The 13,208-nt window shown below is 36.3% G+C and overlaps 1 non-coding gene across 1 annotated transcript; it reads right to left on the bottom strand.

Moving 5' to 3' along the window:
- Positions 1–2,444: 2,444 nt before the first annotated feature.
- On the bottom strand, positions 2,445–12,660 carry LOC112673267 (uncharacterized). Its single transcript, XR_007409348.1, has 3 exons — positions 12,527–12,660; positions 6,152–6,210; positions 2,445–2,505 (listed from the first exon to the last, which is right to left on the bottom strand). It is a non-coding gene; the product is annotated as an uncharacterized LOC112673267 (transcript).
- Between the last annotated feature and the right edge of the window lie 548 nt (positions 12,661–13,208).

Raw genomic sequence — 13,208 nt, 5'->3', positions numbered from 1 at the left:
TTTTCTTGCTCAGGTTGGCACTTCTACCTGGATGACCTACTCTCATTTGCCTTGGTTTGGCTAAATTCTACTCATCTTTTAAGACTCAAGAAACCTTTTCTAATAAAAATGTTGCTTCTACCTTTCCATAGGGAGAGGATTAATGGATGCCCTTTCCCAGTGGAGCACTGACCTGAGTAAAGCATAGGACTAGCCTGAAATAATCAGCTTATTATGACGATTCCAGAGAGTCTGGTATCATTTTGGTTCTCAGTAGTCCTTTATCCCATAAATGGGAACTCTGGTGTTACAAAATTTCTCTTTTATTTTCACCAAGGAACACAATCCAATCTTTAGAGACTGGCTAGTAAAACCAGGCTATCATTGTGTATTTTATTTCTTTGCACCTCATTAAAGCATTTACTATATAGGTATTGGTCATCTACTGTGTTTCAAGCATATGTAATAGGTCTGGCAGATCAGTAAGACACAACTCGAGAGAATACCATAGCTTAACAGAGGAAGACAGACAAGTAAAGAAAAAATTATAGTACAGTATAATGAGTGCTAGACACTATACTAGGACAGAATAGAGAAGGAAAACCTAACCCAAATAATAGAAATTAGAAGTGTTCCCCCATAGGAGTTGCTTGACCTAAGATTTAAAAATATGTAACCTAAGAGTAGAGACATGGGGAACAGGCTATCACGTGGCAACCAAATGCTTGGTAACTTGTTTCTTAAGTGTGCTTTAAAAAAGGAGGCTGGAGACTTTTGCATTTGCTTAGGAAAAATATTTAAACTCATATTTGTGGGTGAGTATCCTGACTTTCAGGCTCCCATCCATTCCAAGTGTTAATATAGGTAAAAGTGTTAGTGATTGATGAAATCAATTAATAAGCAAGACAGGTACAACAACATAATCAGTTGGAAAAAGTGGAGAGACATAATAACCCTAGAAATGTATTTTCCAGGGGCACCTGGGTGGCTTGGTGGTTGAGCATCTGCCTCGCTGCAGGGAGCCTGCTTCTCCCTTTGCCAATGTCTCTGCCTTTCTCTGTGTATCTCATGAATAAATAAATAAAATCTTAAAAAAAGAAATATATTTTCCCGTGTATGTTTATGTTTGTTCTCTCTTTTACACACAGACATACACAATAATGGCCCAACAGCAGCAGCAACAGAAGTAACACTTTTGCATGCCATCAATTTCCAAAAGCATTTCTGTGCCCAGACTTTGGTCTCTACTAAAAGAACTTACAAGGAGAGTAGTTGATACATGTTTTGGGAAAGAAAAAAAATCAGATACATCTAATAAATAAATCCTTTTTTTACAAACAAAAAAGGTTTCAAGAATGTCAGTGCCAGTATTAACAGGATGCAAAGTCAACTTTCAGGGGCTCTTGCTACCAAACTGTGACTTTTTGACACATATATTATGATTAATTGAAACTGATTTAATCTGTAAAGGGCCATGAGTACACAATAGTATCTCAAATTCTTTTAAAATGTAATTACAACCAAAAAAGAGCAAATGCCATAGGATATTGAAATTTTCCTGTTTTTATATAGGAAACTCTCAAATGTTCATGGGCATTTTTTTCTTTTTTTAAATTTTATTTTTTTAATTTTAATTTTAATTCTTTATTTTTATAAATTTATTTTTATGGGTTTTTTCATTTTAAGTCAATGTTTATAAAGTATAGATAATGTATTTATTTCTATTGGAGGGTAAGCAGGAAAGAATGCATGAGAAACAATGAGTAAACTATATGTGTTTCCAGAAAAGAGGTACCACACCAATGGGTACTGCATATAGTTGTAAGCTGTCTGAGCTGTTTCCAAACCATACAAACTGATGCTGGGGATATATTAATCCATAGGAAGTGCTTCTTTCTAATTCATAAACAGGAGCCATCCAGTTGCCTTGTGGCCACAACTCACATTTTCTTAAAGAGGCCAACTTTTTTCCTAATTCACACATAGACCATCATCCATATATATCTAGTAAAACAGAGTAGCACGAATGGTCAAACATAATAATAATCAGGCAGAAATAGGTCCAACAAGCTTTTGCAGGATGGCTAAAATTATAGTGAAAAGAAGAGAACTACCTAGGAAGACTCAATGTCTAATCTTCTAGGAAATGAATTATTTAGAAAGTCCTACTAATTATAATAAAATACAAATAAACAATAAACTTTAATAGTACTAACAAACTAGTAAGTATAGCAAAAATACGGGATAATAGGTACTACCAACACGCAAAAATTAAGAAATGTTTATTCTTGTTAAAGACAAGTTAAACAAAAAATTAACACTCCATGACAGATAACCAGAAATGACATGAAATAACAAACAAAACATTATTATTAAAAGGATTTTAGCCAATGTCTCATAGTTAAGATTGAACTATGTCCTACAAGACCCCAAAGAACCAATTATTGATGACCCATACTCTGTTACCTCAGCTTTTCCAAGATGATATTTCTCGTTTCCTCTCAATTGAGTGAGATTATTTAGATCCTAAGAAAATGTAAAAATAATAAAATTACTGAAATTGTAGTAATATATCAAGAGAAGTGTAACACCTTAAAAAGGAAAAATGTAAGGGTAGAAATAAAGAATAAATAAACCCTGGTATTCATATTTTAGAATAGGCTTAAATGTAAGACCATGAATATATCTGTAATCATTGCATTTGTGTAGGTTTCAAATGCTATTCACGCTGACTGAAGTGTTTACAAAAAATTCATGTTAAATTTTCAATTACAGTTTAAAACTTTTAGGAAATTTTTTTTTTTTTTTTTTTTTTTTTTTAAATTTTTTTTATTTATTTATGATAGTTACAGAGAGAGAGAGAGGCAGAGACACAGGCAGAGGGAGAAGCAGGCTCCATGCACCGGGAGCCTGACGTGGGATTCGATCCCGGGTCTCCAGGATCGCGCCCTGGGCCAAAGGCAGGCACCAAACCGCTGCGCCACCCAGGGATCCCAACTTTTAGGAAATTTAATTCTTCAATTGATAAGGAATATTCAGATTATCAATAAAATCAATTTTAAAAGTAAAGGATCTAAACCCTAAAAACTATAGAAAACTTTTGAAAGAAATAGAGGAAGACACAAAGAGATGGAAAAATATTCCATGCTCATGGATTGGCAGAATTAATATTGTGAAAATGTCAATGTTACCCAGGGCAATTTACACGTTTAATGAAATCCCTAGCAAAATACCATGGACTTTCTTCAGAGAGTTGGATCAAATTATTTTAGATTTGTGTGGAATCAGAAAAGACCCCACATAGCCAGGGGAATTTTAAAAAAGAAAACCATATCTGGGGGCATCACAATGCCAGATTTCAGGTTGTACTACAAAGCTGTGGTCAACAAGACAGTGTGGTACGGGCACAAAAACAGACACTTAGATCAATGGAACAGAACAGAGAACCCAGAAGTGGACCCTCAACTTTATGGTCAACTAATATTCGATAAAGGAGGAAAGACTATCCATTGGAAGAAAGACAGTCTCTTCAATAAATGGTGCTGGGAAATTGGACATCCACATTCAGAAGAATGAATCTAGACCACTCTCTTTCACCATACACAAAGATAAATTCAAAATGGATGAAAGATCTAAATGTGAGACAAGATTCCATCAAAATCCTAGAGGAAAACACAGGCAACACCCTTTTTGAACTCGGCCACAGTAACTTCTTGCAAGATACATCCACGAAGGCAAAAGAAACAAAAGCAAAAATGAACTATTGGGATTTCATCAAGATAAGAAGCTTTTGCACAGCAAAGGACACAGTCAACAAAACTAAAAGACAACCTACAGAATGGGAGAAGATATTTGCAAGTGACCTATCAGATAAAGGGCTAGTTTCAAAGATCTATAAAGAACTTATTAAACTCCACAGCAAAGACACAAACAATCCAATCATGAAATGGGCAAAAGACATGAAGAGAAATCTCACAGAGGAAGACATAGACATGGCCAACATGCACATGAGAAAATGCTCTGCATCACTTGCCATCAGGGAAATACAAATCAAAACCACAATGAGATACCACCTCACACCAGTGAGAATGGGGAAAATTAACAAGGCAGGAAACCACAAATGTTGGAGAGGGTGCAGAGAAAAGGGAACACTCTTTCACTGTTGGTGGGAATGTGAACTGGTGCAGCCACTCTGGAAAACTGTGTGGAGGTTCCTCAAAGAGTTAAAAATAGACCTTCCCTACGACCCAGCAATTGCACTGTTGGGGATTTACCCCAAAGATTCAGATGCAGTGAAATGCCGAGACACCTGCACCCCGATGTTTATAGCAGCAATGTCCACAATAGCCAAACTGTGGAAGGAGCCTCGGTGTCCATCGAAAGATGAATGGATAAAGGAGATGTGGTTTATGTATACAATGGAATATTACTCAGCCATTAGAAACGACAAATACCCACCATTTGCTTCAACGTGGATGGAACTGGAGGGTATTATGCTGAGTGAAGTAAGTCAATCGGAGAAGGACAAACATTATATGTTCTCATTCATTTGGGGAATATAAATAATAGTGAAAGGGAATATAAGGGAAGGGGGAAGAAATGTGTGGGAAATATCAGAAAGGGAGACAGAACATAAAGACTCCTAACTCTGGGAAACGAACTAGGGGTGGTGGAATGGGAGGAGGGTGGGCGGTGGGGGTGAATGTGTGACGGGTACTGAGGGGGCACTTGACGGGATGAGCACTGGGTGTTATTCTGTATGTTGGTAAATTGAACACCAATAAAAAATAAATTTATTATAAAAAAATAATAATCCTGGAATCCTGGAATGGAGTCCTGCGTCAGGCTCCCTGCAAGGGAGCTCCCTGCAGGGGCTCCCTGCAGCTTCCCCCTCTGCCTATGTCTCTGCCCCTCTCTGTGTGTTACTCATGAATAAATAAAATATTTTAAAAAGTTATGATTAGCTATTTGAATTTAATAAAATCGAGCAGTAAACAAAACACAAGTAGTAGCAAGTATTTCTCTTCATACACAAAACGCACTGAATGCTAAAGAAACATGAAAGATTTTACTATTTTAACACTATTTTCATTAGTTTCTCTTTCCAGCAATCAGATTGACTTTTCAAGCTCCTTCTCACTGTTGAAGACTTTCTCACTTTTCTCACATGAACCAATATCAACAGGTCAATTTTGGGCATTTTTAAGTTTAAAGTAGCTGGGCTTGTTCAAATGGCAAATTGTAGGAGTCTATTGAAATAAATCATTGCCATTTGACCTACCAATTTATCTTTGCTACACTTTACTTCAGTCTCTTCATGTATAAAATGAGATAATAAAAAAACTCTACCTGGAGATCCCTGGGTGGCTCAGTGGTTTAGTGCCTGCCTTTGGCCCAGGGCACTATCCTGGATCGAGTCCCACGTTGGGCTCCCGGCATGGAGTCTGCTTCTCCCTCTGCCTGTGTCTCTGCCTCTCTCTCTCTATGTCTATCATAAATAAATAAAATCTTAAAAAATAAATAAAAAGAAACTCTACCTGAACAAGTTATTGAGAATATAAAATAAAGCAATGTATGTCATTAATGAATGTATAATGTAATATGAAGATCTAGTTTTAATATTTGATACATAAGAAGTTCCATAAATACATGCTTTTATTTATGTTATTATTTTTAAGGGGAACATGTCTTCTAAACATGAATATATAAAACAGAAATCATATTGGAAAACAAATAGAATTTAGTTGAATGACTATTCATGGAATGCTTACTTAATTCGGCAATCATGAGATTGGGTTCTAACTCCTAGTTGGGGAGCTGCAATCTGAGCTCAAAATACCTCAATCTAACAAAACTTTAAGTCTTTATTTCAAAGTTTTGAGAGTTCTGAACTTGTGGGAGCAAAGCACATCTTTATTTGGAATACTTTAAAAATTATTTATTTATTCATTCATGAGAGACATGGAGAGAGAGGCAGAGACACAGGCAGAGGGAGAAGCAGGCTTCATGCGGGGAGCCCGACACTGGACTCAATCCCAGGACTCCAGGATCACGCCCTGGGCTGAAGGCAGACGCTAAACCGCTGAGCCACTGAGGCTGCCTGGAATGCTATTTTTCCAAAGTATTATGAGACACTTTGAAAGTCAATAACCTCTTGTTTATTTTCACTTACTGCTTGTTTTTCTTTCCAAGGGTTCAACCTCAGGTGCCTGGGAAGGGGAAGAGAACTTTCTACAAGACAAAATAAAACATAAAAAAAAATGAAAGCCTTGTCAAGACAGTTACATCCTCTGATGAGTTTCACACAGATTAATGCAAAGAAGCTGTTCTTCTACAATAAGGATTAAGTGACTTGTCAAAAACATACAGACTACAGAGAGATTAGGGTCAGGATGTTTTACACAATCTCAGCTGTTTTCTGTTATTCTGAAAAGGACAAGTCACACCAGCATATGTATATTTTTTAAACATATATTATAGCCAGGTCAATACAGCACAATGGTTTCATAAACTTTGGTAACCCTCTTCTCTTTGCTCCAAACATATAAGAAATAATGAATAAAATTACATAGAGAGACAGACCATAAAAGATAGTCAAGATCAAACATAAGAAAAATATCTCATTAGACCAGAAATACAAAATAATGAGTTGAACTGAAGCCACTGGTTTGTTGGACTTTGGATTATCAATTGGGAAATGGAAGTCAAGCATTTGGTTTTTCTGGAGGAAACAAGACCTAAAGTCAAGGACCAGGGGGACACCTGGGTGGCTCAGTGGTCGAGTGTCCACCTTTAGCTCGGGTCATGATGCTGGGGTCGTGGGATCAAGTCCCACATCAGGCTCCCCACAGGGAGCCTGCTTCTCCCTCTAGCTCTGTCTCTGCCTCTCGCTGTGTGTATCTCATGAATAAATAAATAAAATATTTTTAAAAATCTTAAAGAAAAAAGTCAAGGACTAGGGCAGGGCTACCTCTGCTTGTAAAAGGAAGCTGAAAAACATAGCTGCCAAACCCTGGCAAGCTGCAGGTCAGAGAAAGAAGAATATCACATAAAATCTTGCAACCAGATGCCAGGTCACACTATTCACTATCTATGGTAAATGGTTCTATTGAATCTCCTTGGATTTGTGGTATCCTCGGTAATGTCACACAGTAGTAACTCAAAATTGCCATTCTGAGATCTAATAATAAATCGAGGCCTAGAGTACTGGGAGGAAACAACTCAAAAACTTCTTGATAGGGATGGGTAAGCTTAGGCTCATGAAGAGAGGTAGTTGAGATGCAGGGAACAGAAATCTTTCATTTAAATTAAGCTGAAAACTAAAATCTTAAAATACATGAAGAAATTTAATAACAAGAACAATTAACAACCAAACGATTAATCCACTCCAGACAGTAATAATATTATGGAATTACCTGGAAAATAAAATGTTTAGGACACTCAAACAGATAAAGAGTTAACATATTAAAAAATGTAGATAATGAGGGGCACCTGGTTGGCTCAGTTGGTTGAGTATCGACTCTTGATTTCAGCTCAGATCATGATCTCAGGGTCATGAAATGGAGCCCTGAGTGGGGCTCTGAGCTAGGTGTGGAATATGCTTAAGATTCTCTCCTTCTGTCTCCTTTGCCCCTCCCTGCCATGTCCCCCATCAAATATGCGCGTGCTCTCTCTCTCACTCTCTCTCTAAAAAATTATACACACACACACACACACACACACACACACACACACACACAATGAAAAAAACTGGTAGAGTTAAGGGACACCTGGGTGGCTCAGTGGTTGAGCATCTGCCTTCGACTCAGGGTGTGATCCCAGGGTCCGGTGATCAAGTTCCCCATAGGGCTCCTCACAGGGAGCCTGTTTCTCCCTCTGCCTGTGTCTCTGCCTCTCTCTGTGTGTCTCTCATGAATAAATAAAATCTTAAAAAAAAGAACTGGTAGAGATGAAAAAGAAACTATATGCCACTGAGATGATCAAGCTTTGTTACATAGCTAGACTTCAGAAGTGTGTGTGCCTAGCTATAAAAAAGAGAATTAATTCCCACTACCCTGCAGCAGTGAGAAAGTCATAGATATTGATGCTCAAACATGCTGTGTTGGAAGCAGGTTAACTACTGAAGCTAAGACTTTAATTGGTAAAGCCAGAGGGAAGACATAGAACCCCTGGTTCACTTACAAAGTAACAATGACAATGGAGAGTATAGCCCAAATAGAGTCAAATCTAGATGGAAAATTTGGAGATGTAGATTAATATGATGTTTCATTCTTTTGAAGTAATCCTAACTATTCATTGTGACATACAGTGAGATGGTTGAGCGGTCAGCTCTGCCTCAAAGGGTGCTGAGAGCTCCTTCCAGGAAGTTTACCAGAAGGTTCTAAAGCATTATCAAAGGTTTTTTTAAATTAAGAAATAATTTACATACATTGAAATGCATAGAAAATACATATTCAATTTGATGAATTTTGACAATTGTATACAGCCATGTAACCACCATCCAAAATAAGATGTGGAACATTTCTATCACCAAGAGGGTCTTCTCATTCCCTTTCCAGTCCATCTTTACTTACCCTTGCAACTACTTTCTGTCTTCTACATCATAAATTACTTGTGCCTGTACTTGTACTTTATGTAAAAAGAACTATATAATAATGGTGGTAGTAGTAGTAGTAGTAGTAGTAGTAGTAGTAGTAGTAGTAGTAGTGATTGGCGCATCTGGGTGACTCAGTCAATTAAGTGTCCTCCTTCGGCTCAGGTCATGATTCCAGGGTCCTGGGATGGAGCCCCACATAGGGCTTCCTGCTCAGCAGGGAGTCTGTTTGTCCCTCTCCTTCTTGAGTTTTCTCTCTCTCTCAAATAAATAAAAATAGTAATAAAAATAATAAAGCAATAATCTTAAGAGCTACTATTAAAAAGCTTCCTTCTAAAGGAAGGTCAACTAGATTGGAAGCAGGCAATAATGGATGCTAGAAATATTTACACACACTGAAGTAAAACTGTCAATCTGGATCTTTGTACCCAACTAATCAAGTATGAGGGCAAAATAAAGACATTTTCAGTCTTTAGTCAGTTATTCACCTACATCATGTCATTACAAACACATATAAGCCATGTATTTTAGCAATAAGGGAAGTGAAGCCAGAGGAAAAATATAGGGAATAAAAGGGAACCAATGATGATCAAAGCAACTGATAAACGGCTTAATATGACTGTAATATTATAACTGATTTTTGTATTTCAAAAGGAAAACTAAAATTCTATATAAAAAAAAGAAGAGGTACAGTGGGTAGTTCAAGCATACTAAAGCTTTGCTCCAGTTAAGAGGACAGAAATACTGAATGACTGCAGACTTTCTTAGAACATTTTATAGATATATGTATATATCTAAAATATTTAAGGACAAACAGTAAGAATATAAATATAATATATAGCATTCAAATCAGCATAACAATGTGACAAAGCCAGAAAGCTGATGTTAACCAAAGACAAACAAAAAAGAGTAGAAATGAGTTAAAATATAACAATAAGCTTAATAATTTTAAACAAATTGACCCCACCTAACAAAGATTGTCATAATAGTTTTCTTTTGTAATCCAGTTATATACTATTTATAAGAACTATACCTAAAACAAAACCACATGAAAATATTAAAGCATAACCAAATATATAATGCAAAAATAACAAAGTTGGTCTGGCAAAATTAATATTAGGGAAAACAGAATTAAAGGAATAGAAAGCATCAATAATAGAAATACTCCATAATCATAAAAGAAACAATGCACATTGACTTGGATGCATGTCACAATGTGTTAGCACAACAAATGGAGCAAAAACTGACAGAATCACAAGGAAACACATAAATACACAAGCAAGACAGAGAATTATACTACCCTCCATCATAAATAGATGAGGAAGAAAAATAATGACAAAAGCTTTGAAAAATAAAAGCATAGAAGATAAGTCTATATAGAGAGATATGACTCTTCACCCAAAAAATAGAAAATATACATTCATGTCAAGAATTTAAGAAATTCACCACACAGTCGGTCACAAAGAAGTTTCAAAAATTTCAAATAATCTATCTCATATAGACCCTTTCTCTGACCACAGTGCCATTAACCATGAAATATAGGAAAATAATAAAGTAGAACATTGCTTAGAAACTTCAAAATAGCTCCTTACAATCTCATTGGTTAAATAAGAGTTCAAAATGAAAATTACAACATATTCAAACCCAAACAGCAACAGAAACACTATATTCTGAAACTTGTGAAATATACTAAAGCAGTATTTAGGACGGAATTTATAGCCATAAATGAACAATTTTGTTGGCAGGTAAAACATAGATTTTTTTTCCACAAATGAAAATAGAAAAACCAACAAAATGAATAAATCTTATTAAAAGACATAAGATAAAATCAAGAGATAGATATACCATATTTACATATTGGATGGTTCAGTATTATACAAATTTTAATATTCTGCAATTTACTCTTAAACTCATTGCCATTCTACTCAAATCCCCAAAGGATTGTTTAAAAAAAACTTTTCAAGTTGATTTTCATATTAAAGGGAGGAGCAAAAGGCCTAGAATACCTAAGGCACAATAAGGAAAATAAAGTGAGGAGTTTGCCTTACCAGTCACCAAGACTTACTGTAAAGCTACAGTAAATTAAGACTGTTATTAAAAGAGGTAAGACAAAAAGGCCCAAGAACTTAAGAATCCAGAAACAAACCTCATCATCATTCTCTAGTCTTTTTCTCCTTAGTACTTATCATTCCTTAGAATGCTATATAATTCTATTATTTATCTTATTTATTGTCTGCCTTCCCAGGTCAATAAAGACAGATTTTGTTGTCTGTGTTTGTTTATGTTTTCAATGAAGAGTGCCTAGAAGAGTGCAGGGCTTAAAGCAGATGAGCAATAAACATCAGCTGAATGAAACAAGAAAAACCTAAATGTGAAAATCAAAACTCAAAATCTTAAAAAAAGACAATCCAGGTGAATAAGTATGTTTATGTACTTGGAGTGAGGAAGAATTTCTTAGAAATACAAACAACAGGGGTGCTTGTGTGGCTCAGTCAGTAAAGTGCCTTTGCCTCCGACATGATCTCAAGGTTCTGGGATAGAGTTCTGCATCAGGCTCCCTGCTCAGCAGGGAGTCAGTCTGCTTGCTCCTCTCCCTCTGCCCCTCACCCCTGTTAATGCTCTCTCTCTTACACTCTGCTCTCTCTCAAATAAATAAATAAAATCTTGTAAAAAAGGAAATACAAAACACATTACAAAAAATTTTAAACTCATGAATACACATACGTCATTATAAACAAAGGTTAAGCTTCACTAGTAATCAGAGAAATGCAAATTAAAACAAAAATAAGGGATCCCTGGGTGGCGCAGCGGTTTAGCGCCTGTCTTTGGCCCAGGGCGCGATCCTGGAGACCCGGGATCGAATCCCACATCGGGCTCCCGGTGCATGGAGCCTACTCCTCCCTCTGCCTGTGTCTCTGCCTCTCTCTCTCTCTCTCTGTGTGACTATCGTAAATAAAAAAAAAAATTAAAAAAAAATAAATAAAACAAAAATAAGATGTTACAAACCATTAGATTAACAATACCTAGTAATTTTGAAGATAGTTGAAACTTACTACCTGAGAATTCTACTTTTTTGTTTGAAAGGTAAAACAAATGAAAACTGGGTAACAATCTAAATGTCCATAGTAGACTGAAAAAATATATATATTAGGGTATGATCATTATAATAGATTATTCTAATATTAGAATAATGTACCAAAGCTACAGAAGTCAATATGGCTTAATTTCAAAAGTATAATTTTAAATGAAAAAGGTGCAAATGAATATATACTTTATGCCATCATTTAAATGAAGTTTTAAAAGCTGCAACACAATGTCATTTTAAATATGTAGATTCAAAAATGTGTAGAGAAAGTTCAAAACTATGCAAAGGGAAAAAACAGAATTATTTTCTAAAAGAGATGAGTATATAAGGGAGTTTCAACTGTGTTTATAATGTGAGAAAAATGAATCAATAATGAGATGCCAATTTACACCCATCATTTTGGCAAAAATTAAGAAACAACATCAAGCTTTGATAAGAAGGGAGGAAACACTCTTATTCACTACTGGGAGTGTAAATTGATGCAGCTGTTTTAAAGGGCAATTTATCAGTGTTTATTAAAAGTCACAATCTGACTAGTCTAAGATTCAGCAATTTTTACTTCTACGTATGTATCCTAGAAAATACTTGTGTGCTTAAGGAAACATGTAAGAGGGTTCTCCTCATAATATTGCTTGGAACACCGAAATATAGCAAAATACTTATGAATATGGAAATAAGTAAACATAGTTACAAAAGGAATACCATGCAGCTTTCACAAAGGATACATTATTTGTAAAAAAGACTGGATGCAATACAGAATTGTTGGTGAAAAAAATTAAGTTGTATAAAGTTACGGTAAACTATGGTTAAACAGAAGGCTGACCGTAGTGAGAAGACTCAAGTGTGGGTAGTGGTGACTAAATGCTTACCTGTAGTGAGGAGGAGGACCCTGATGTAGCAAAGCCGATCATAACTGTGAAAAGAAGTACTTACTATGACGGCACTAACACGAAAATCCATCAATGCACAATACACATGCTCGTAAGGCGGAATTCTCCATGCGTCTTCCTGTATGATGAAGAATATGACGTGAGCAAACTGACCCATGGAAAAGAGAAACATCATGATGTGGGCAGGGCTAAATGAAGGCCTGCCAATAGAAATGAGACAGACCCTACGGTAGGCACTCTACCCAGCAGCCTACTTGAATGATAAAGAGGACCCTTATGTGGGGAAGGCTGTCCATAGACTGCCTATATATTAAAAGGAGAAACACCATTATTGTGGGGAGGCCCGATGAGAGGTCTCCTAATGGAAAAATAAGACCCTGGTGTCAGCAAGAATAAGCATAGGACTCTCCACGTAATAAGGAAGGCCCTGGTATGTACTGAGATGAATAGAGAGCTCCTGGTAGAGACAAATCCTGGTATAGGTATGCCAATAGAGGAGAACTTTTGTGTGAGGGAAACTGTCCAGATGCCTGCTTATACAGAAGAAAGAGACCCTAGTTTGGAAGGGTATAATTAGGAGCCTTCCAATAAAGAATAGAAGAAACCTTGGTGTGGGTGGGACTAACTAGAGGATGCCTGTGGTAACAGGAAGGATTCAATG

This window comes from Canis lupus, chromosome X (genome assembly GCF_003254725.2).
Source record: "Canis lupus dingo isolate Sandy chromosome X, ASM325472v2, whole genome shotgun sequence".
Lineage (NCBI taxonomy): Eukaryota > Metazoa > Chordata > Mammalia > Carnivora > Canidae > Canis > Canis lupus.
This window is presented reverse-complemented; position numbering and strand designations above follow the sequence as displayed.